The sequence below is a fragment of the Phascolarctos cinereus genome, unplaced genomic scaffold (assembly GCF_003287225.1).
Source record: "Phascolarctos cinereus isolate Bilbo 61053 unplaced genomic scaffold, phaCin_HiC Scaffold_2;HRSCAF=192, whole genome shotgun sequence".
Taxonomy (NCBI): Eukaryota; Metazoa; Chordata; class Mammalia; order Diprotodontia; family Phascolarctidae; genus Phascolarctos; species Phascolarctos cinereus.
This window is the reverse complement of record NW_027555625.1, coordinates 257,494,470-257,517,562: the sequence shown is the minus strand read 5'-3', so window position 1 is coordinate 257,517,562 and position 23,093 is coordinate 257,494,470. Positions and strand designations below refer to the sequence as shown.

The following is a 23,093-nucleotide window of genomic DNA, read 5'->3' as shown; positions in this document are numbered from 1 at the left end:
TTCCTAGGGCACAGAGCTCTTAATTTCAGAATCCCATATCTAAGAGTTGGTAGGAACCCTCTTTCAAACTTGCCAAATATTGTGATGACATCACCATCCTTTGAAAACTCAGCATCATCCTTGACTCCTCATTTGAATTTACCTCATGTCAGATCATTTGTCAAATATTGTTGTTCCTTTCTGAACAACACCTCTCAGATATGTCCCTTCTTTCTGCTCACGCAGATGCTCTCTAGCTCTGGTTGTTATCATTTCTCACCTGGACCATTATAATAGAAATTATATCCCTGCTTCAAGTCTCTCCCTACTCCAATCCATCTTCCACACAACTGTCAAAGTTATTTTCTTAAAGTGAAGGTATTGCCATGTTACCTCCTCCCCAGTGAACATCAGCAACTATATACTACCCCTAGGATCAAATATTAACTTCTCTGGGCATTTAAAATTCTTCACAATCTTGCCCCTTCCTGTCTTCTTACTCTGTGTACTCTGTGGTCAAGTCATAGTGACCAAAAGTGGTATGTGAATTAATTGTGACAGGTAATCATTTGATATAGTCACATGTACATTTTTATCTTGTCCTTAGGCTGACTCAGATTGTCTGAACTGGACCAGATCAAACTGGATTAAACTGGGTTCCCTTTGTTTAGTTCTATGTCAGTTAAGTGTTAGATTTCATGCCACAGACATGTTTCTTTGCTGTTTTTTATTATATTTTTCATTATGGAGTTTTTAAGAATATGTATTATTCCAATGAAATGAGTAAAATTGTCTTTAAAGAGCACACTTCAATGACTGTTAGAGATGTTATAGTGGTTGTTGGTGTGGGGAAGTCAAATGTTTAAAGGATCCTTCAAACCTTCAACACAATAGAAACAGTCATACTGAAAGGTAAAGGAAAGTATGGCAAAAAAAAGTTTAAAAAAAAGGAAAAGAAAAGAAAGAAAATTAGAGAAAAAACACCAAGAACTGACAAATTATTGCTACAAAAGAGCTTAATTAATCCTCAGAAATCAAATAGACCTTTAGAAGGACCTAGTAGTTGGGCAGAAAGGGATTGTTATTGATTCCTCTACAAGGTAGTCCAGGAATCTTGAAGCTGAAAGAACAGGGAGAAGACCAATTTTTAAAATCCTGCTAACCAATGCTTTGAAGAAAAGAAACCACTTGTATGCAAGACAACACAAGGACTAGAGTAATGGAGATTGAAAAAAGGGAATTTTTGATGATGAAACTCACTTTTTCACTCAATTCAAAAACATGGTTCTAAGAATTTCAATCAAGTCTATGAAATCTAGGCATCTTCATCAGATTGTGTAATATCCATTAAAAGAACTGAGGGAGGCAGTTGGTTTTTGTTTTTTTGGTTTTGGTTTTGTTTTCTTTTTGTTTTTTTAACTTCTAGTAGGCCTGAAAGTTGTCCCCGTTGAGGGAGTGATGAACACTGATAAATATATTCACTTATGAAGAATCAGAGTTGTTTTGGAATTATAGAAATTCTGAAATGGAGATAGAATAGTGCTATATAACTTTATGCAATGCTAGACATGATGAAAAGTTAAGAAATTTATCCACAAGAGGGAGATGAACATGCCTCAATGGTTTGAGAACTCATATGATTTAAATCTCATTGAAAATCTGTGAATTATATTCAGGGTTAAACTTAGAAAATGGTCTGTCTATAAAAGAATGCTTAATATTCAGTATGATATGTGGTTTCATGATTAATTAAAAAATGTGTAAAAAATGTGTGAACTCATTGTCAAATCAAGTAAAACAAGTGATTGCCACAGAATGAAGGCACATTGCATATTAAAAGTTTTTTTAAGTTGTAAGGTTTATTATGTAAGCCAATACATTTAATTATTTCACTTTGTATCAGTTAATTTGTTTTATTTACTATTTTATTTCAATCCACAAAAATCTACCTTTTCACCCTTCCAACCCCTCTCCCCCATTTAGAACAAAAGAAAAACAAAGCCCATTAAAAATATTTATAATGTGGCTGTCTAAATGTGATTTGAAAGGAGATGAGAATAGTTATATCTAGCATCTCCTCTACCAACCCTTCCCCAGGGAGAGATCTAATTCCTGGCAGAAGCAGAGGTTGGGGCCAGCGGATGGTCACTCTGCTCTCCTTGGAGGGGGGGATGACCACCAGGCAAGAATTAATATCTGTTTACTCCCTTAAATATTGTTAGTCTAGGAGAAATAACCTTAAGGTTCAAACTAAATTCTTACCACTGTTTATTAATGTGGAAAGGAGGTTCCAAGCTTTATACCCTAAGTTTGACCTTGTTCCCACCAAATATCAGGTCCACAATGAACACACATAGAATATATACCAAACAATACCAATTGAAGGAGGGACCAATTGAAAAGGTAGAATTTAGGGACCAAGTGAGAGTCCTAGACCTCACCCAAAGGGAAAATTCTCTTAAGTTTCTAGTGTAGTGGACCTCTGGAATCATGATTGGTCATCATGCTGATAAGAATTCCTAATTATTTCAAAATTGTTTGTTTTTATCTTATTTTTGTAATTGTGTAAATTATCATGGTTCTGTTCACTTCACTGTGCATCAATTCAAGCAAATCTTCCCAGGTTTCTCTGAAACCTCCTTCATAATTTCTTTTATCACAACAATGTTTGTCCCATTTGTATATCATAACTTGTTCATCCATTTTCCAATTTATGGGCATCTGCTCAGATTCCTAATTCTTTGCTGCCTCAAAAAGAGCTATAAATATTTTTGTACATCCTTAAAGTTTCTTTTGCTTAAGACTAATCCTTCCCTTTATCTTTGTTTTTGTTCAGTCATTTTTCAGCCATGTCTAACTCTTTGTGACCCCATTTGGGTTTTCTTGGCAGAGATACTGAAGTGGTTTTGCCAGTTCTTTCTCCATCTCATTTTACAGATGAGGAAACTGAGGTAAACTGGGTTGTGGCTTGCCCAGGGTCATGAAGCTAACATGTGTCTGAGGCCAGATTTGAACTCAGTTCTTCCTGACTCTAGGCCTGCTAGCTGCTCTCCCATAATCTCCTCTCCCTCTAATTAGCCCTCTCCTCTTTTCCTCTTTCTCTCCTGTTTCCCTGTTTAGTGAAATATATTTCTGTTCCTAATTGTGTGCATGTGTATTCTTCTTTCTTTTGACTAGTTCAGATGAGAGTGAGGTTCACATCAGCTGTGCCTACTACCTCCTCCTGTTTGTGTAGTTGTTTACTTATATACCCACAGATGATTTTCTCTAATTTTTCCCTTCCTCTCCCTCAAGACATTAATTTATCTGTTAATTTGCACATGTTGTACTTACTGTTCCTCATCCATCTCCCACTTCCAAGCTTTTACATTGTTGTTCAGTCATTTCAGTCATGTCTGACTCTTCATGACTCCATTTGGGTCACCCCATTTGGGATTTTCTTGGCAGAGTGTGGTTTTGCCATTTCTTTCTCCAGCTCATTTTACAGATGAGGAAACTGAGGCAAGCACGGTTAACTGACTTTCCCAGAGTCACACAGCTTGTCTGTGTCCAAGGCCAGATTTGAACTCAGGAAGATGAGTTTTCCTGACTCCAGGCCAGGTCCTTTATCCACTGTGCCACCTTTTACTTTGGCTGTCCTTCATAACTGGAATATTATCCCTGTTCATCTCTGACCTTTACTATCCCTGTTTTCCTTCAAGACTCATCTCAAATGCCACCTTCTGTAGGGGTCCTTTCCAGATTTCCCCAGTCACTAGTGCCTTCCTCTCTAAGGCTACTTTCCATCTACTCTACTCATCTGCTGTACCTATTTATACAAATATTTCTCCTCCACTAGAATGTAAGCTCTAGTGCAGGGATGAGGCTTGTTTCTTTGTATCCCTAGAGCCCATTGATGCACCTTCCACATAGTAATTGCTTTATATAACCTTGTGACTGATTAATGGATCCAAGAGCCCATCTACACGAACCAGCACTAGAAAGAAATCCTTTTTATGACACCTCTGGCATCCAATTTCCAGTTGAGGAGCTCCAATGATGGGGAGCACACTACTTCCTGAGGCAGCCAATCCTACTCTGGGTATGACCTTGGATAAGTCACTTAACCTACCAGAGCCTCAGTTTCCTCATCGGTAGAATAAGCAGGTTGAACTAGATGGCTTTTGAGGTCCCTTCCTGCTCTAGGACTATGATCCTATGACAAGTTTTAATTGTTAAGAAATTTTTCCTTACATGAAACCTATAGCTGCCTTTCCACAACTTTAACTAACTGTTTCTAGCTTCTGCTTTCTGGGGACAAACAGAACAATACAAACACAAATTATAGTATTAATAGTAACTGGAATGTATAAAGCATGTTTAAATTTTACAAGGTACTTTACATTATCTCGTTTGATCCTGACAATGACCTTGAAAGTCAGTTGTTTTAAACTGAGGTAGCTGAGGCTCAAAGAGCTTCCATTGGCTTTCTAGGTTCAGCTTGTCCACACGCAAACAGCTGAGTTTCTTCTGATTATAAATCCATCACTCTTTCCATTAAACTACCCTGATTCTTTAATATTTTTTTTTTGTTGAACCTATGATGTCATTGGTATAGGGGACTCTAAGTGAGAATGTTCCCACTGTATTCAAACCAATGTCTCTCCCTACTCCAATTCTAGTACTTTTTCTATTATATCATACTTTCTCCTCCATGTAAGAACTTTTCAAATAGTAGAAGACTTCAATCACATCTCCCTAGTAAATCCTCTTTTCTCAATGCTAAATATCTCTAGTTCTCTTAACAAATCATTGTATGGAAGGGTCTCCAGGCCTCTCACCATCCTGGTTGCCCTTCTTTGAACTTGTTCTGATTTGTCAGTGTTCTTCCTAAAATAGACTGTCCGGGCCAGAGTACAGCAGGTCTCATTCCACATACAATTATTCTTTTAATGTAGCCTAAAAGCACGTTAGACTTGTTAGGGTTTTTTGACTGCCATATCCCATTATTGTCTCATATTGAGTTTTAAGTCATTTAAATCCTTGGATCTTAAAAAAAAGCAAGACATCTTTTTGTGTTATATCTCACTTTACAAAATCAGATTTCAAAATGTACCTCCCTTGAACCAAGAGGAAATCCTGAAGGAAAAAAAAAGGTTTATTGAGGGCAGCTACTGAGAATGCCATCTTTCAGAAAATGTATTCTCTGAATTTTTTTAGTAGTTGAAACAAGCTATATTGAACTAGTCTCTGCATTGATCAAGGACACACTTTTGTAAAATTGGGAATTGGTCAATTTAAGCCAACAAATATTTATTGATCTTTTTTATGCCACTAATCAATCAATTGACAAGCATTTAAGCTCCTACTTTATGCCAGGTGCTGTGAGAAGGCATAGGGATGTAAAGAAATAGCCCCTCCAGTCCCTGTCCTCAAGGAACTTGCATTCTATGGGAGGAAACAACATGTAAATAAGTAGATGTATATAAGATGTGCACAGAGTAGATAGAAGGTAACTTTAGAAGGGAAGGCAATAACAGCAAGGGAGGAGGGCTACCCAGAAAAGCTTCCTGCAGAATGTGGTACTTGTGCCTTCTTGAAGGGAGCCAGGGATGGTGAGAGGCAGAGGTGAGCAGGAGGAATCTTCCAGATGTGGGAACCACAGAGATGGGACCATCTCTGTGTTGTGACATACTGTATAGAGATTAGGGAAAAGTCAGAAGAGCTTTACGTTCCCCAAAGAGGCATTTGTATTTGATACCACAGGTAATAGGTAGCCATAGGAGCTTATTGAGTAAGAAGGTGTTGCAGTCAGATATATACTTTATGAAAAATCAGTTTTGCTGCATTATGAAGGATGCATTGGAGCAGGGAGAGACTCAAGGCAGGGAAACCATTCAGAAGCTATTGGAATACCCCACAAGAAGGTGATGAGGGCCTGGATTACAGTGGTAGCTGTGTGAGTGAAGAGGAGACACATCTAAGAGGTGTTATAAAGAAATTATGTTAAGTGCTAAGGACCATTCAAAGAAAAAAAACCATGGTTCCCTGCCCTCAAGCAATTCACAAATAGAAGAGATATGATATGTATACAAATATAATACAAAGTAGAATAAGGCAAGTGCATAAGAGTTGTACAAACATATACTATGTATAATTCTTCAGAGGGAGAAGATTTCTCTTTTGTCCTGGTAAAGTAGGGAAGGTTTCACAGAAGAGGTGGCTTTTGATCTGGGACTTAGATGATTTGGATCATAACATGTAGACACAGAGGGAATAGGACCATCTGTCATGGGGTCAGGAAACTATGAGAAATATTAGAAAAATAGCAAGCATGGTTAGGGGTACAGTCTGTGGTTTGGAATAGGGCTCAGTCTGTGGCTGAGATTAGGAGTTAGTCAATGGTTCAGGACTGTGCAAATTTATCTGACACACTTGAAGATTATCCTTGTGACCTTCACCTCATTAAGACAAGGTTATACAGTGAAAGGATGATACATATGTTGTCAGAGGACCTGCATTCAAATCTTGCCTCTGTCACTACCTCTGAGACTTTGGGCAAGACATTTGACTTCTCTAGGCCTGAGTTTCCTCATCTGCAAAATGAAGATGCTGAACTAAATGGCATTTGAGGTCCCTTTTTGGCTCTAGAGTCGTGACCCTATGACTCCTGGATCCCAAACTTGAACTTGGGGGGAAGGAAATATTTGGTGGGCTCGATTTGTTTGGACAATTTACATTCACCCAATAATTGTGAAGCTTCTCTTGAACTGACAGGAGAATTGATATAGCAATAATATGTAAATTTTAGACATGGTCATAAGATCATTTGAAATTAAAAGAACTTTCATCAATCAACAAACATTTCTTAAGCAGCTGTTATGTACAAAGAACTGTGCTAAGTGGAGATCTCAGAGATCACCTACAGTTTTCAGACTGGGCAGATAAGAGTCACAGTCAGAGTTGAAGTTTTGCTTTCTGTAATGCTGTTGCTCCTGTAATAATCCATAAATGGTAGGGGGAAATATTTTCACTGCCCTCTGGGAGGGCACCCAAGGGCTTTCCAGCCCTGTCCCTCTTTGCCCCTCTGAGGGGCTGGAAGGACAAAGGGTATCACTGATGTTCTCCTATGTTAATTTACTTTATTGATGGGTTTTATTTACATCCACTTATTTAAAATGAGACCTTAGTCCAAATGAATGAGAATTTAGATAAATGTGGTGCCATATGGGCTGATTTGTTTAGCTATATATGACTAAATAGTAGCGTGTGGAATGCAGTGTGAGTCACACCGTGTGCATATTCTGCTCACACAGGATTTGAATGCAGACAAGGAGCTGCATCCAAATAGATTTCATTTTCTCAGTTCCTTCCCCTGAAAAATAATAAACTGCAACATTGGAAAAAGAGTATTTCTTTAGTTATCTCCATAAGCCTTTGCCAAATATGCATATGATAATATATTTTCCATCTTGCCTAGCCAGCACTTAAACGCAGCATTATAACACTGTACCATCAAGCAGCCTGTGAGATGAGCAGAGGAAACATGAGGGTTTAAAGTAATTTAACTCTTTAAGGAATATTTTGGGGCTACAGAAGGGAATGTGCTGAAGAAGAGGCCAGCCCTTCTTTATTCTGTGTTGTTGCTTTGGATGCATATTTCAAGGAAGACACTGACACAGCCCAAGGATCCACTGTGATTAGTAAAAGTACATTTCCACATAGATATTTTTTATGGCCAACCATAAATGTCAATGGGTAGTGACTGTTCCCAGCCAAAAGCCTTCTGTGTTGTCGTTTAATTTGGGATATACACATTTGGAGCAGTACAGGTGCATTTGGTAATAATACTTAGCTCTTTCTATCTCCTGAGCACTTTGCAAACATTAACTAATAATGCACTGTGGGCTGCCTTTGGGGAAGAGCAAACCCTCCCAGAGCCATGAACCCCATTATCCACTTTTTGAGATGGTTAAACAAGTTCTCCTTTCCCTATGCTGTAGGGGAATGGCCAATATAGAAGGGGTTTGCAGAACTCTCTTAGGGCAGAAGGCCTAGGATCGGCCAGCAGAGGGACGGAAAATTCTTCTTCCACCTTTCTTTCTCTTTTTCAGGTTTCTCCTCCTTCCAAGTGTCACCTGTTCGTTTCTCCTCTTCCTTTTCCCTTTCTTTTCTCTTTTAATATTTCCTGCTGTCCTCGGTTTTCTTCTCTCTCATCTGTCTTATCTCCTTCCCCCCCCCCCCGTCTTTCTTCTTGTCTCTCCTGGAGGTGAGGGGGGGATCCTAAGATGAGGTGTCCGTGTGTATGTAATATTAGTTGTAGCGCGTGAGTGTGTTTGTGTGAGTGTGCGTGCGTGCGTGCGTGTTTGGGAGGCGGTGCGGTGCGGGCCGGGCGCGGGACTGTCTCTTTAAATCACCCTCCTCCCGGGCCACCTCCCTCCTCTTCTCTCCTCCTCCCGCCGCGGTGCAGCCGCCGGTGCTGGGCGAGGTCGGAGAAAGTCCATGTGAGGAGGGAGCCAGCGGAAATCACTTCCTGCTGCCGCCGCCGCCGCCGCCGCAGCGGCCGGGACCGACTCGCTGGGGAGTGAAGGGGAGAACGGAGGAAGGAAAGGACCAGTCTAGGGGTGGGGGGACGCGGCTGCCACTGCAGGCCACGGTGAAGCCCCTGGCCCCGGAGTCCCCGAGCTGGCGTCAGGGGTGCGTAAAGCTGCCTGCAGGTAAGACCTGGGGCCACCAACTTCTGTGCGTTCGCGTCAGTGCGGCCAGCTGTGGGGGAAGGGCGGAGGGGGGAACAGATCAACTTGTTTACATCTGGAGGGTGCCCCCACCCGCTTTCCTGTTCCAGCTGTGCCCCGAGAAGGGAAGATGATGGTGGGGAAGTCTGGGTCCCGACACTTCCTTTACATTCCTTCCCAACCTCAGCTGTCCCACCTTCCCCATCCCCCGCTCCCATAGGCTTAGACCCTCTAGAACCACGGTGTGGACGAGAGGAGTGAGTGCCCGCAGGCCCTTTCCAGCTGTGTTCCCGCAGTGGGAGAACGAGGTGTCTGTCCCCTTCACCAGCTGTGCCGTGGTAAAGGTGTGTGTGTGGGGGGGGGAGGCTGAATGCCCTCCAGATGTGCCCTGGGAAGGGAGTTCTGCTCTTACAGCTGTGCCTGACACCCCCCAACACACACACACACACACACACACACACACACGCTCGTGCATTCCTCACTCCAGTTGTGCTCCCTTTAACTGTTTCCTCAGAAAGTGGAGGGTTTCTAGTTTTTAGCCCCCTTTTCGCTAAGGGTTTTTTCTTTCCCCTATTTAGCCTCTAGCCTCTTGCTTGCTATGCCCAGGGGATGATTGTATGCCTTGGCCATTCTTCCCACAAACCCCTTCTTAGCTGTCTCTATTCGCAATTTTATTCTCAAATTGTGCACAACTTATCTAGAGTAGGGGAAGGGGCGGGAGGTGGGGGGGGCGGGAGAGGAGTGATTCAGGTTTAGTTCCTCTCTGCACTATTGCAGGGGATTAAACAGGCTACTACTAGGTTTGCTGTTGGCTCCTGGCTCTTCGCAATCATTCGTGTCCCCCCCTTTTAAAAAAATTTTTTTGACTACTCAGACATTGCATATTCTAGTCAAGTCTGATTAGATATCACAGCTCTTCTAGTCCCTTTATCACTGTGAGATGGGCTGGGGGAGGGGTGATTTAATCATTTGGGGAAACTGTTGCTGCTAACCAGTTATCCCACCACCACCTCTACCTTCAGACTAGACCATCCCTATTCTCTCTATGTATTTTGATTCTTTTTGGATTTCTTGAGAAAGTTTAAATAATACCTACAGCTCCTGTATTTGCTAAGGATGGAAGGAGTAAATGCCCTTGAGTCCAATGTTGTCTAACTAGCTAAGACTCAATTATTGGTTTGTTTTTCATTAAAATGTTGCTCTGGGATGGGGCAAAAGAGAAGGGAAAGTCACAGAGGGTGTCCCCTTCTTGTTAAATGTTTCCTGGACTTGTTTAAAGTCCGACAGTCTCTTTTGTTTATGGAAGGGAGGGAGGGAGGGAGGGAGAGAGGGAGAGAGAGAGAGCATGACTGGTCTGGGGGTGTGCTTCTTAAAAAGTCATCAATTCCCGCAGTGAGGGCCGGACTTAAGCCAGATGCATTCCGGCAGCAGTGAAGACCAAATCCTGTCAGATGCAGGCTATTGCCTTCTCTGCTGCAGGATCTGGGACTGTGTTATTGATTCTGTGTTCTCTGCCCTAGGGTTTTCCTTCACTAGTTGGGCTGTGGGGAACAGGCATCTGCAAATAAACCCTTTGGAATCTGCCTAGGAAGTCCTGATGTTTGTGGGATGTTAAGTTGAGTAGGCCCAGGACGGCTGGCATGTTTTCCAGCAGAGGAGGCATTGGGAGCAAAGCAGCATGCAGGGATTGGGGATCTGAGCCTAGTGATCAGAAAGAATCCCTCCCTTTCTCCACTGACCATTGTGAACCCATAAATGTCTTTGTCTTCAGGCTGGGGGAGTCCTAAAAGTTGTAGCCCTGAGTGTTAAGCACTTTCCCTGAGGAATGTGCAGAGATGATGAGAGAATGGAAACCTCCATTCTGGGGCCTGTACATAAGGTCCAAAGCAGCCTTCCTCTCTTGCCAGAGCTGTACCTCTTTCTGTGGCCTTTGGAAGCCATACTGAGCCCAGCTGATAACTGCATATTCCTGCAGCTGAGCTCTGTGTTGTGCATTGGCTGAGGTGGGCAGCTAGCTTAGATGATGGGCCAATAAGACCAGGGTCATGTTTGATTTTTTTTTGGGGGGGGAACTGGGGTTAGTGTTTAGTGCCACTCTTCCCGTTGGTTACAGAATAAGTTAGGGGTGTACACCTTAATTGTAGAGCAGTAGTTTAAACAGTTTATGTAAATGACAGATCTCCCTTTTTAAAATTTATTTTTTTAAAGGCTCATAACCAACTTTTTTCTAGATCTGTGTGGTGGGTTTTCTTTTACTGACTTCTAACCAATATGCGCCCAGTTTGTATTAAAAATTTTTAATGTAAAAAAATAAATACAGATGATCAATGTGTGTTATAAAGGAATGGTGATGGAGGGGTAGTGGTAGTAACTGAATGCTTAAATATCTGCTTTTTAAGATAATCCCGTAAACTGAGTTGGTATAAATGTTTTACAGGGTCTTCTATGGTGCTGGACCTGGGCTAAGGTGAAGTCATGCCGATGGCCAATGATAACAAAATAAAGCCGAGACATACATAATACTAAATACTTTTTTGAGATGATGCATATTGATTGCTTTGCAAACCTTAAAGCTATATATATACATCAACTTTTATTATCCAGAGAAGCAGCTTTTCCATAGTGAAAAGAGAGCTGACCTTGGAGCCAGTTCTACGGCTGGGTGACCCTAAGCAAGTCATTTAACTGCTGCTTTAGGCAGCTCTCTTAAGACTAAGTTACAGAGAATGTGCCAACCCACAAAGATTGAGCAAGTTCTCCCCCCAGAAATTCTCAGCACTAATTAAATCAGGTCTAGTCCCTATCCTATTCTTTGTATCATTTCATTTGATCCTCACTACAACTCTGATTTAAGTGTTACAGGCACTTGTATAGATGAAGAAACTGTCAAGGAATCCAACAGAAATGAAAACACAGGGGATGGGGAAGATCTGAAGTGGGGTGGACATGGGAAGAATTAATTGACTGGTCAGTGGCTTGTTCCTCAGATGAATAATCCACCTCTCTAGTTCGTTCCACAATAATAGACAAAAAGACATGGGATCTAATCAGACTGAACCAAAATACTCAACTCTATCCAAGGATTTAAAAGGAAGGGGGTGGGGGAAGTCTCAAGAGGTTAACTGACCTGCCTGCCGCCAATATTAGGGCCACACAAATTAGGAAGTTCATTAGTATATAGCAGGGGTAGAATTTAAACCCTGGTCTTGTGACTTGAGACTGTGCTATAGAGCAGAGGTGTCAAACATGCAGCCCAAGATATTTCTGAGTCCTGAACCACATTAAAATGTAATTAGGAAATATTTAACAAAATTAAAATACAATAAAACATAGATTATATCATGTTTTAAAAACCATGTCCATATGCAGCCCACAGGCATTATGCATGGTTTAGAGGCCCTCAGTTTTTATTTGTGTCTGACACCACTGGTCTAGAGGACAAAACATGGGAATGGTATACCTTTCTTGCTATGGGAATGTTAATTTGCCCCCAGGCTACCGAAGTCTCTGGTGTTAGGGTTATAAGGTTTCATGTCAGGTGGAATCTTTTTGTACCTGTTCATTCTTTCAATTTTCAGTTCACTTCTGTGATGAAGTGGAGAGAGCACTGGATATGGAATTGGAGGGACTGACTTCTAATCCTTGTTCTAGTTTTTCCCCTTCCGACTTTGGACACATCATTTTTACTACTGAGCCTTTGTTTCTTCATAGATAAAATGAGGGGAATTGCTCTAATGAATTCAAAGGCCTCTAAATCAATCTGTGATCCTATTATCTTTTAAAGTCTATTCAATCTCTAAATTCAATATTCCTAGATTCCTTCCTAGTCCTTTACTCCCATGTAAAGTTCACAGAAAAAGGGAGTAAACAGTCATTTTAGATTTAGACAATAGGTTTTTGGGGCTGTGGGTTTGGGGGAAAGAGAGAGGGGTGGGGATGGGGTTATGTATTGCCCAATGGGGAAAAGGGATGGCTTTTGTGGTGTGATTTGCTTAAAGCCAACCAGAAAGAAAACATTAGAGGAAGTGGCAGCCTTGTTGTGGTGTTTAAATGCTACACAATGTTGCAGTAGGGTTTTAAATACACGGTAACAATGGAACTTTGTTACCCTTGTAACAAAGTGTGTTCATAGACCGATTTTATCTGAAGTCTGAACACCAAAGGCATTTCTTCTGGGAGCCTGGAGGACTCCAGTGATAAGGATGCCTCCTGATAGACTCAAGGTCAATCGCTTCTTGGAGGAAGCTGAGTAGAGAACCCACCCTGGTGCCTTGTTTCCTTCCCTTTGTTACCACTAGAAGCACATTCCAAATCTAGTCACCCAGTTGCCTTGTACCACTGGATACTGTGGGTTTTTTAAGTTGCAGAAGCTAAGGGAGGCGTTGGCAAACCTACTTAAAGATAAAACATACTACTGGTATCAGATTTGGGTGGAACTGACCTTAACGAATCCTAGCCCAAACTAATTTAAATTAAATGAGCACTCACTTAATGCCTGCCGTGTGCAGACTTTTTAGGGGTAGGACTGAGGAAAAGATAAGATTTGGTCCTTGTTTTCATAAGCAAGAATCTCTTGGGGGAGGGGGAACAAATTACTACTGGGAAGAGAACTTCTTCCTCACCTCCCTCCACTATAGAACACACAAGTATCTTGCAAGGTCCTATCAGCCTGGGTTCCATATCGCAACTACCAGTCCCTCTGATTAGACCCATGAACTCTAAAACCTCCATTTAAGGTGGGGGGGGGGCTTGGCTCAAAACATCTTATTTTTCACCTGGCTGCTCTACTTTGAGACTTCTATGACTTTTTTTTCATCATGCCTACGGTGGGGTACCTTCCCTTCAGCCTCCTTTGCCTTTTGTGCGTTGCCTTCCACTAAACTGTAAGCTCCTTAAGGTCAGGGACTGATTTTCTTTTTTCTTATTTGTATTTCTAGCACTTAGCATAGTGCCTGGCACTTAGTAGGTACTTGATAAATGTTTATTGACTGACTAGAGTATGCCTGGAAAGTGTATGAGAGGCAAATGAAGTGCCAATAGAAGGTGCAGAGTGAGTAATTGTTGACTTGAAGGACTAGGGTCTTGGAGAAGGTGATATTTGAGTTGGATGACTAAGAATTCAACGGGTGGAGTTAAAGGGGCATTTCAAGCATTAGGGAACTGGGTGGGGAGGGAAAGCATGGTATTTGCCATTAATTTGTTCTATATACGAAATCATTCTAGTACCATTTTATACATTAAGGGACACAAAATGTTACTGCACATAAGTATTGTGCCTCTTTACCCCCAATAAAATATTGCCCCCCCCAAAGGGGCAGAATGGTAAGATAATGAAATGTTATTTTTCTACCAAGGTTCTCTTACCGAAAAAAGCCTTGTAATTCAACTTTCTACTCAACAAATTATCTCTGCCTCCCCCTCAACCCTAAGTCTTACCTTCTGATATACATACTCCTTAAACAGTCCCAGTTTCTAAGATAGGAATTAGTGGGGACTGATTTGGTGCTCAGTGAGGCCAAAGGCAACAGGTTTGGACCAGTCAACTTTGCTTTATTTCCTGGTCACAGAGTGACCCCAACCTCTAGCCTGTGTTAGCTTGGATTTTGGTTACAGAGGGGACTGGGCAAAAAGTAAGGGTGGCACAATGCATCACATACCCACAATTGAAAAAGGAGGAAAGCTTGTCCCGTGATAGATATTGACTCAGCAGTATATTCATAACTTCTGTAGTTATTTATTATTGTCTATATCACTTTACCATTTTGTCCCTTATGTTTGTGACTCTATCTGCTTTCTCAGCTCTCATGTCCCTCATTTGCTGGGTCCTCTTGATTCCCTATCTGTAGCCTCTTTTGTGTCTGTGTCCTACAGGGAGGATTGCATCAATTCTCACTGCCACCATTCTAGTATGGTCCCTCACTGCCATCCATCTATACAGCTATCCTTCACATTCTCCAATTCAGATAGCCACCAGACAAGACAGGTCTTCCTGCTTCCATTCCACTCTTGTCTCCTGGGGAGCTTGCCTCAGATAACCAGGTATATGACCCCGGGGCAAGTCACTCATCCGTTTGAGTCTTGGACTCAGTTATTTCTTTCTAACTAAATCTATGGTAGATGCTGTGATCTTTCACATGTTGCTAGAATAATCTCTTACTTCACCTGGTTTGCTACTTTTCTTATTGAAAAATCTGTGCCTCCTTTATTTCCTATCAAGTAAAGTCCAAACTCCTGCCTGGCATTCAAAGCCCTTCTGGTATCACCTGTGGGAAGCATCACCTTCTCAGCTTTATCTTCTCATCTACTACTTCCCTTCATCTACTCCCACTACCTAACTTGTCTACACTCATCCTTCAGTTTCTTTGCTTATATTATTCCCAGGGTCAGGAACAATCCCCCCCCCTTTTTGAAACCCCACCCAAACATAACTTCTTCCCTAAACCTTCCTTAAGTCTTCTAATCCAAAAAACTTCCCTTTCAAACCTCCAAAACACTTTGTTTTGTAACCCCTTAATGTATTTATCTTGTCAATACTGTGTTCTAGCTATCTGTGGAAATCTCTTATCTCTCTTTCAGACTGCAAATTCTTGTGGGGTGGGAATGGAGCTTATCTAAATTTTGTAGCTCCAGCCCCTGCTCCTTACTTTTAATAAAAGGCTTTTGTTCTGGATCTCCTCCACCCCCATTTTTTTTTTTTTAGTGGTAAAAATCTCCCCTGTTGAATATAACCTCCTTGAGGGCAGGGACTGTTTCTTTTGTGTGTTTGTATTCCAAGGCTAGAGCTTAATGCCTGCATATTTAACAGGTACTAAGTAAATGTTTGAATTGGTTGAATTGAATTGAAAATCCTTATGACCCAGAGGAGTTCTGTATAATAAAACTTTTTAAAGCCTAGCTGCTGGACTATAAAGAATTCAATAAAGGAATAATCCTTTATTATTTCCCCCTTAGTCCCACCTTGGGAGGCTATCAGAATGGTGGGAGCCCAGGCTAGGGAATCACGAAGAAGACCTGAGTTCAAACCCAAACTTGACCACTAGCTGGGACCCTTGGGAACTCTTGTCTCTTTTAGGCTTCACTTTACCCATCTACAAATTGATTGAATTAGATAATTTCTAAACTCCCTTTTAGTTCTAAAATAGGTCATTCTACATCAGCACTATTGTATGGTCCTTGTAAACTGTCATTCCCTATATCTAAAGAACCTGAATTATAAAAGTGGAGAGATTACATAATAATAGTTAGCATTTATATAGCTCCTTAAGGTTTGCAAAGTGCTTTACAAATAATTTCTACCTTTATTCTCATGACTTGTGCTGGTAGGTAGGCATTATTAATGGTTCCCGTATTACAGATGAGGAAACTGAGGAAGGGAGAGGTTAAAGGACTTGTCCAAGGTTACACAGCTATTAAATGTCCTAAGCTGGATGTGAAATCTGGTCTTCCTGATTCCAGCTAAGAGGTAGTTACTTCAGCCAAACTCCCTTTCTGCCAATCTACTCCCCCCCCCCAAACATCCCAAATCACCTAAACAAAATTTTGTTTTATTGATTGTATTTTTTTTCTTTTCTTTTTTTTTTGGTGAGGCAATCAGGGTTAAGTACTTGACCAGAGTCACACAGCTAGTAAGTGTCTGAGGCTGGTTTTGAACTCAAGTCCTCCCTGAAGGTCATCATTCATTTGTACCACCCTTCTGGGACTCTAGACTCATGAGGTTCATACATGTGTAATGAGGGTCAATAGGCCCCAAGAGGACAATGTTATAAAAGTCCCTACAAGTTAGGAGTCTGAATCAATGAGGAAATTTTTTTTTGGGGGGGGGAGGCAACTGGGGTTAAGTGGCTTGCCTAAGGTCACACAGACAGTGAGTATCATGCGTCTGAAGCCAGATTTGAACTTAGGTCCTCCTGACTCCATGGCCTGTGCTCTATCCACTGTGCCACCTAGCTGCCCCAAACTTTTGTTTTATTGAACATACAAAAACTTGGTGACTTAGTGAGAAGGGTGAATCCTGTCCCTCCTTTCTTTACTGAGAGTTAAGCCAATGTGGCTGTGGAGAATCTAGATATTCTGGCTCTGTTTCAGACCCACTTCCTTCATTCCAATAGATTTTTTCCCCCTCTATGGCAGTGGGGGTGTGGGGTAGGATGCAGTGGCCATGAATTTCCAATGTCTTCTGATGGCTCCCTGTTGTTAAGTTCCACATTTTTTCCCCCTGGGACTCTAATAATAGCTGAAATTTATATAGACCTCCCTCAAGTTTTACAAAGTGTTTTACATACCAGACCTTATTTGATCCTCATAACCCTGTGCAACATAGGTATTACTATCTCTTTTTTTTTTACAGGTGAGGAAACTGAGACTCGAGAGGTTTAGTAAATTCATTTGAGAGTTACACAGAGAATTAATATCTCAACAAAGATTCAAAGCCAGGTCTGGATTTACCACTACTAATAGCTAGCATTTTATATAGTGCCATATTTATAAAGTACAAAGTACTTTACAAACATTACCTCATTTTATCTTCACCTAACTTTACCCTGTCCTTAACCTTAGGAGGTAGATGCTACTATTATCTCCATTGCAGATAAGGAAATGAGGCAGACAGGTTAAGTGACTTGCCCAAGTGTCTTGGGTAGAATTTGAATTCCAGTCTTCCTAATTCTTGTGCTTACCTAGATGCCTCTGGACTAATATTCTCTTTTGTACTACATTCCATTTCCATTCAAAGCATTATAAAAATCTGGTGCTATTCTACCTTGCTATAACCTGTGTACTCTGTTCTGTGCATGACCAAAGTGTTTGTTCTGCACTCTTCACTTCCTCTCCTCCCCAGTATCTAATTGGATGCCAAATCCTGTGGATGAGAAGCCTTTCCCAGTCACCCCATAATGGTGGTTCTTCCCCTCTGATGATTCTTTCCAATTTATACTGTGCATCTTATTTGTATATAGTTGTTGGTAGCTTGTTTTCCCTCCCTTAGACTGAGCTCCTTGAGAGCAAGGACTGGTGCTTTTTTTTGCCTTTTTTTGTATCTCCAATGTTAACACTGCCTGGTGAACAATAGGTGCTTAATAAATGTTTGTTGACTGGATTGTACTTGATCGATTTGGATTTGGATTTGGAAGGCAGTTTTAGCTTTCATCTGCTGCTTATTGGATGACCTTGGTCCTGCCACTGTCACTTTATTCCCTCAATTTCCTAATCTCTAAAGGGAAAAGCTGAAAGCTTTGTGCTAGAGTAATGCCAAATTTAAATAGAAATGCACATTATCTATATTGCATTTTTATTTATTTTGATAAACAATTCTCAATTACAGTTTGATTTGGCTTGGGCCACACTCAGGAGTTTTGTGGGCCACTAGTTTGGTGCCTCTGGATTAGAGAATCTCTAAGGTCTCCTCTTTTCTAACTCCTATAACTGTTTCCTGTACTTTATGGGCAGCTAAGTGGCACAGGTTTAAAGTTGGGAAGATGAGTCTTTGTGAGTTCAAATCTGGCCTCAGACACTAATGTGTGACCCTGGGCAAATCACTTAACCCTGTTTTCCTCAGTTTCCTCACCTGAAAAATGAACTGGAGAAGGAAATGACAATTTGCCAAGAAAACCCCAATTGGGGTCACCAAAAATTGAACATGACTGAAATGACTGAACAACATTTTTATACAGTTTGTTATAGCCAAAATGGACTCTTATCTCTCTGTATATCCCACATTCTCTTTGTTTCCATGCCTTTGATCATTCTTTCCTTGAATATCCTTTTTTCCAAGTCTTCCTTCCCATCCTTGAAAATCTAATAATGAAGCCTCATCCGGGAAGACTTCCCACTCCTAGACAATTGGCAATAGCCTTTCTTTTTTCATGTCTTAAGGCACTTTGTTTTATGCCTTTGTGATGCATTTGTTTTGTTATTTTGTATTGTAGTTAACCCGTGTGTATGCCTTAGCTCCCGTAGGCAAAGCACAATAGGTGTTTAATAAATGTTTATTGTGTCCCTGGAGTGCAAGTTCATTGTAGTGGTTTAAAAAAACCCCACAGTAATTTATGTTCCTAAAGGTGGATTTTGTTTAAACTAGACAGAATGAATATGTATAGATTTAAAAAGCATTTAATTTCTCACTGTGTACAAAGTACTGCTATAAGTGCTGAGGATACAAATAGAAAAGCAGGACCGTCCCTGCTCTCAAGGAGCTTACATTCTGGTAGGAGAAGATAATACATCCAATAGATTTTTAGTTGTAAGATAGGAAGGCCCTGTGGTCCTGAAGGTGCAGTGGCAGAGCAGATGGTGCTTGCTCTTCTTTAATGGCTCAGATGATCAAATGAGATAACATGTATGTTTTGCAAACTGTAAAAGCTTTAAATAAATGGTAGTTATTACTATAATGTCCAATGATGAAAAACCACATTCATTTCTGATGTTGATAACTTTTCTCAGTATTGAAGGCATTGTTCCTGGGTGATGGACTTGGGGGTTGTGGGGGAAAGGAAGAAGTGTTTTCCTCGGCCATGCACTGAGTTCGGGGCTTCTTGGACTTACTTGCCCATCAGCAGTTGGTAATATAGTAGTATAAGGCTTACCCTCAGTCTTCCCACTCTCCCCCCCAAAAACCCAGCACAACGAACTTTGCACGTTCTGGGCTTTTTTTTAGAGTGAATATCTGTAATCTGCCTCCTCAGGAGATTTTGGATTGCTGAAAGATGGCTTCTTATTAAGGCATGGGATGGTGCTGTGATGCATTCCTTCAGTGCAAGTAGCACCTCCTATCTTTGTGCTCTGTATCCTAGATTCATACATGAGCAGTGTGTTCCCTTCACAGTCTTTTGGGAGCCCACCCTGAGTTGAAACTAGAACAAAAAAGCACGTGTTCATCAAATCATTAAGTGAGATTTCAAATCTCTTGTTCTGCTGGGTGTCTCTGATGACTTTGGTAAATAATGTATTCCACTGGTTTATATAAAATTGCCTTGTTTGAAGGGTTTCTTTGCCCCAGTTTATTGATGGGAAAATCATGTAAGTCGAACAACTTGGCTTCTCCTCCTGGCTTTGTCACTAACCAGTTTTGTAAACTTGAGCAGGACACTTCCTCTTTTCACTCTCTGTAAAAGAAGGAGATTGGACTAAATAAAATAGCTTTAAGGTCTCCTCCCAGCTCAGAATCTATTCCTATGTTAAAGTATTGTGTTTAGACATCTTTTGCCCTTATAATAGACTACCTTACATATTTTTTGAATATTTGTGTTTTATCCTTGTTCCTTGAGGACAGGAACTGTCATTTCATCATTGTACTTTACCCAGTACTTTGAACGGTGAGGTACACATAAAGGGCGTATAATAATTGATGAATTGAAATTAAGAGATGAGGAAAGGTACAAGACCCATTGGCATGCCTTCCCTTTCTTCACCCCACAGTATACAGTATTTTTATCCCTTTTCTGACCTACTACCCAACCTCATCCTCACTGATTCTTTTGAGAAACATTTAGTGACTACCGTGTGCAATGAATGTGCTTTGATAGGTGAGCAGATCACTCATGATAACCCTTTTGCTAAATCTAATGGTCTTAATTTATTCCTTATCCTTCTTGCATTTGATACTGTGGACCAAGCACTTCTAATATCCTCTGTTCCCCTGTCTTGCTGTACCACTTATACTGTTTTTTGATTCTCTTTCTGCTTAGCTTTTTGTTCCTTCTCAGGGTCTGCCAGCTCCTCATCTTCTTTCTTAAACATGAATTTTCTTCAAGGTTCTGTCCTGTTTTTTCTTCACATTTTTTTTTGTCCTTTATCTACTCCAATGACTTCTTTGCTTGTACAGATGACCCCCAAATCTTTTTATACCTACAACTTTTGCCTAGAGCTCCAGTCCTCTATTTCTACTTGCCTTTGGATGGGGATCCCTGTGGATGTACCCATTGCTTTTGAGACTCATATTAACTGATTTTCTCTTCTATCCTCCTTCCCCCAACCATCAACATTTCTATTGATTGTCCATGGTGCCAGGCTTGTAGTGTTGTATTCTTTACCTTTTTTCTCTCCCCGTACATCTAAATCTGTTTAACAAGTCCTATTATTTCTACTTGTCTTAGCTCTATTAGTGGTCCTGGCTGCTCCCATGGCTCAGACAATCATCTCTTTCCCTGGAGACTTATTATAAAAGCTTTCTAACTGGTCTTTCTCCTTCCTGTAACTTTTATATTCCTGTACCTCTATGATAATCAAATCTATCTATCTAGAGTGATCTATCCATCACTCTAATCAAAAACTTCAGCAGGTCCTCTATAATCTGGCTCCAAACAACTAGTCTTATCTCATACTCTTGCCTTTCATAGTTACTCCACCCTTGGCCTTTCTCATTGGAAGTATAGTCTGCTTTTCTGGCCCTTCCTCTGATTGGTTTCTCCCAGAACCTTCATTTTAAGAAAAGTGCCAAAGCCAGCCATGTCTTCATCCCTTTCCAGATTTTCTCCATCATGGATACTTTCTTGAGGCCTGAGCAGTTTCTACTTTTCAGCTTTCTTTTATATGTTGCTTTCCCCTATTAGATTTTAAGTCCCTGCCTTCGCAGGGACTGCATTTCTTACCTGTTGTATTTGTGTTCCCAGTACACAGTCCCTGGCACATGGCAAGCATTTAATAAATGCTTGTTGATTTGACTTTATTTGATGATCTGTCCCCCATTCCCCTCACCTCCTCTCCCTCAGACTTCATCTTTTGGTAAGGCATCTCCTTTCCTCCAGGGTCCAATTCAGGTTCTGCCTCCTCCTTGAAGTCTTGTCTGACATCCTTTTACAATTGATGTGCCCCATTTTCCCCAGCTGACAGTCATCTAGGCCCTGCTCAAATTTAACAATTTGCCTGTGTTGCTATTATGTACTCATCTCATGCTTCTTTGTATTTTAATTTGGTTAATTGTCCTTCCCCTTCCTCCTTTTAGATTGTAAATTACCCGGGCTGTAGGTTCTGTATGGCATCTAGCTTTGTGTCCCCAGTGCCTTCAGTAATGCTTAGGGGCTTAGTAAATACTTATTAAATTGAATTATTTGATATCTTGTATTGTTTTCTAGTTAATGTTCTGGTCACTTTAACTTTTTGAGAACAGTGCACGTAGTCTATTCCTTTTCATACTCTTAGTGATCAGAATTTGCCCACTTTTGAACACTGTAGACTCCTCAACTGATGCTTAATTAGTTGATGGCATAGAGTTAGTTACTCTGTGGCTAGAATTCAGTCTTTAAGCTGATGTCTCTGTATGTGTGTCTCCCTCTTTTTCCTCCCCTCCTCTTTTTCCCTTTCCTCCCTCTCTCTCTTGAATTCTAGTGACCAGGTACCATGTAGAGGGCATGGTACCCTTTGTTTGTCTGAATGATTTTCCTTGCTGAAGGAACCTGAGGAAAATGTTCCATTTGTCTCTACTGTGGATCGGGAAGCCATTAGATTCAGTGAAGCTGGATAACCAGTACTGTCTCTCCCATTGCCCCTTCTGCCAAAACAAAAATGAAATTCTTCCCACCACCTACCCCTACAAGACTAAAAGCCCTAAAGATCTTTGGAAACACACTCACTCACTCTCTCTCTCTCTCTCTCACACTCTCCATCTCTGTCTTTCTCTGTGTGTGTGTGTATGTGTCTGTATGTATATATATGTATATTTAAAAACCTGATTTTATTGATCACTTTTGTTTTTACATTAACCTTCATTTCTGAATATATCTGTCCTCTTTCACATCCCCAACCAGTTATCTTCTAACAAATATTAAAAAGAAAGAGGGGGCAAGTAATGGTATGAGCAATATCCTAGTCCCCTCCTCCGTGCAAGTTAAGCTGATTTTTTTTTAAAGGTATTGAAACCTTCCTCAAGACTTGGTTGGTTTAGATGAATAAAGACTTAGACATTTGACATCTCTTCATTGCTTGAGTACCAAGCATCCAGAGATTTAGACACCCTGTGATTCTCAGCTAAGAGATCATTATGGATTACTAAATCAAGGGAGCTTCACTCAGTTGAATCAACTAGAGGTACTGCTAATGCCTACCCTTGATGAATATCATTCTCCTGCTATGGCTAAGGAAATCTTTTTTGTTAATTCCTTTTTTTTTGTTTGTTAATTCTTGAATGGCCTATGAGTCTCATTGTCTTCCATTATGAAACCTAAACTACCAGGGGACTGGTTTGTCAGGCCCAGCTCAGTTCAGCAAAATCAATGAACACAGCCATATAGCTAATGTATATACTAGTTATTCCACTCATAATATCTTTCCTCCTCCTCTCCCCTTCCTGCCCAGGTTGAAATTGAAGATGGATGAGTGTGAGATACTGGCCATCTCCATGGCATCCTAGGAAGGAAGCAAATATCTGAGTAGGAGCTTCGTACTTCCGGCAAACTACAGTGTTTTTGG

At 40.9% G+C, this 23,093-nt stretch overlaps 1 protein-coding gene across 3 annotated transcripts in view; it reads left to right on the top strand.

The window, feature by feature from the left end:
- Nucleotides 1–8,417: 8,417 nt before the first annotated feature.
- Nucleotides 8,418–23,093, top strand: part of NACC2 (NACC family member 2) — a 127,168-nt gene continuing 112,492 nt past the window's right edge. For 2 of the 3 annotated variants that reach the window (XM_020981868.2, XM_078149957.1), the window contains exon 1: nt 8,418–8,675. The gene's annotated coding sequence lies outside the window, so the exon portion shown is untranslated. The remainder of the gene's footprint in view (nt 8,676–23,093) is intronic. The other variant, XM_078149958.1, reaches the window with a different exon arrangement.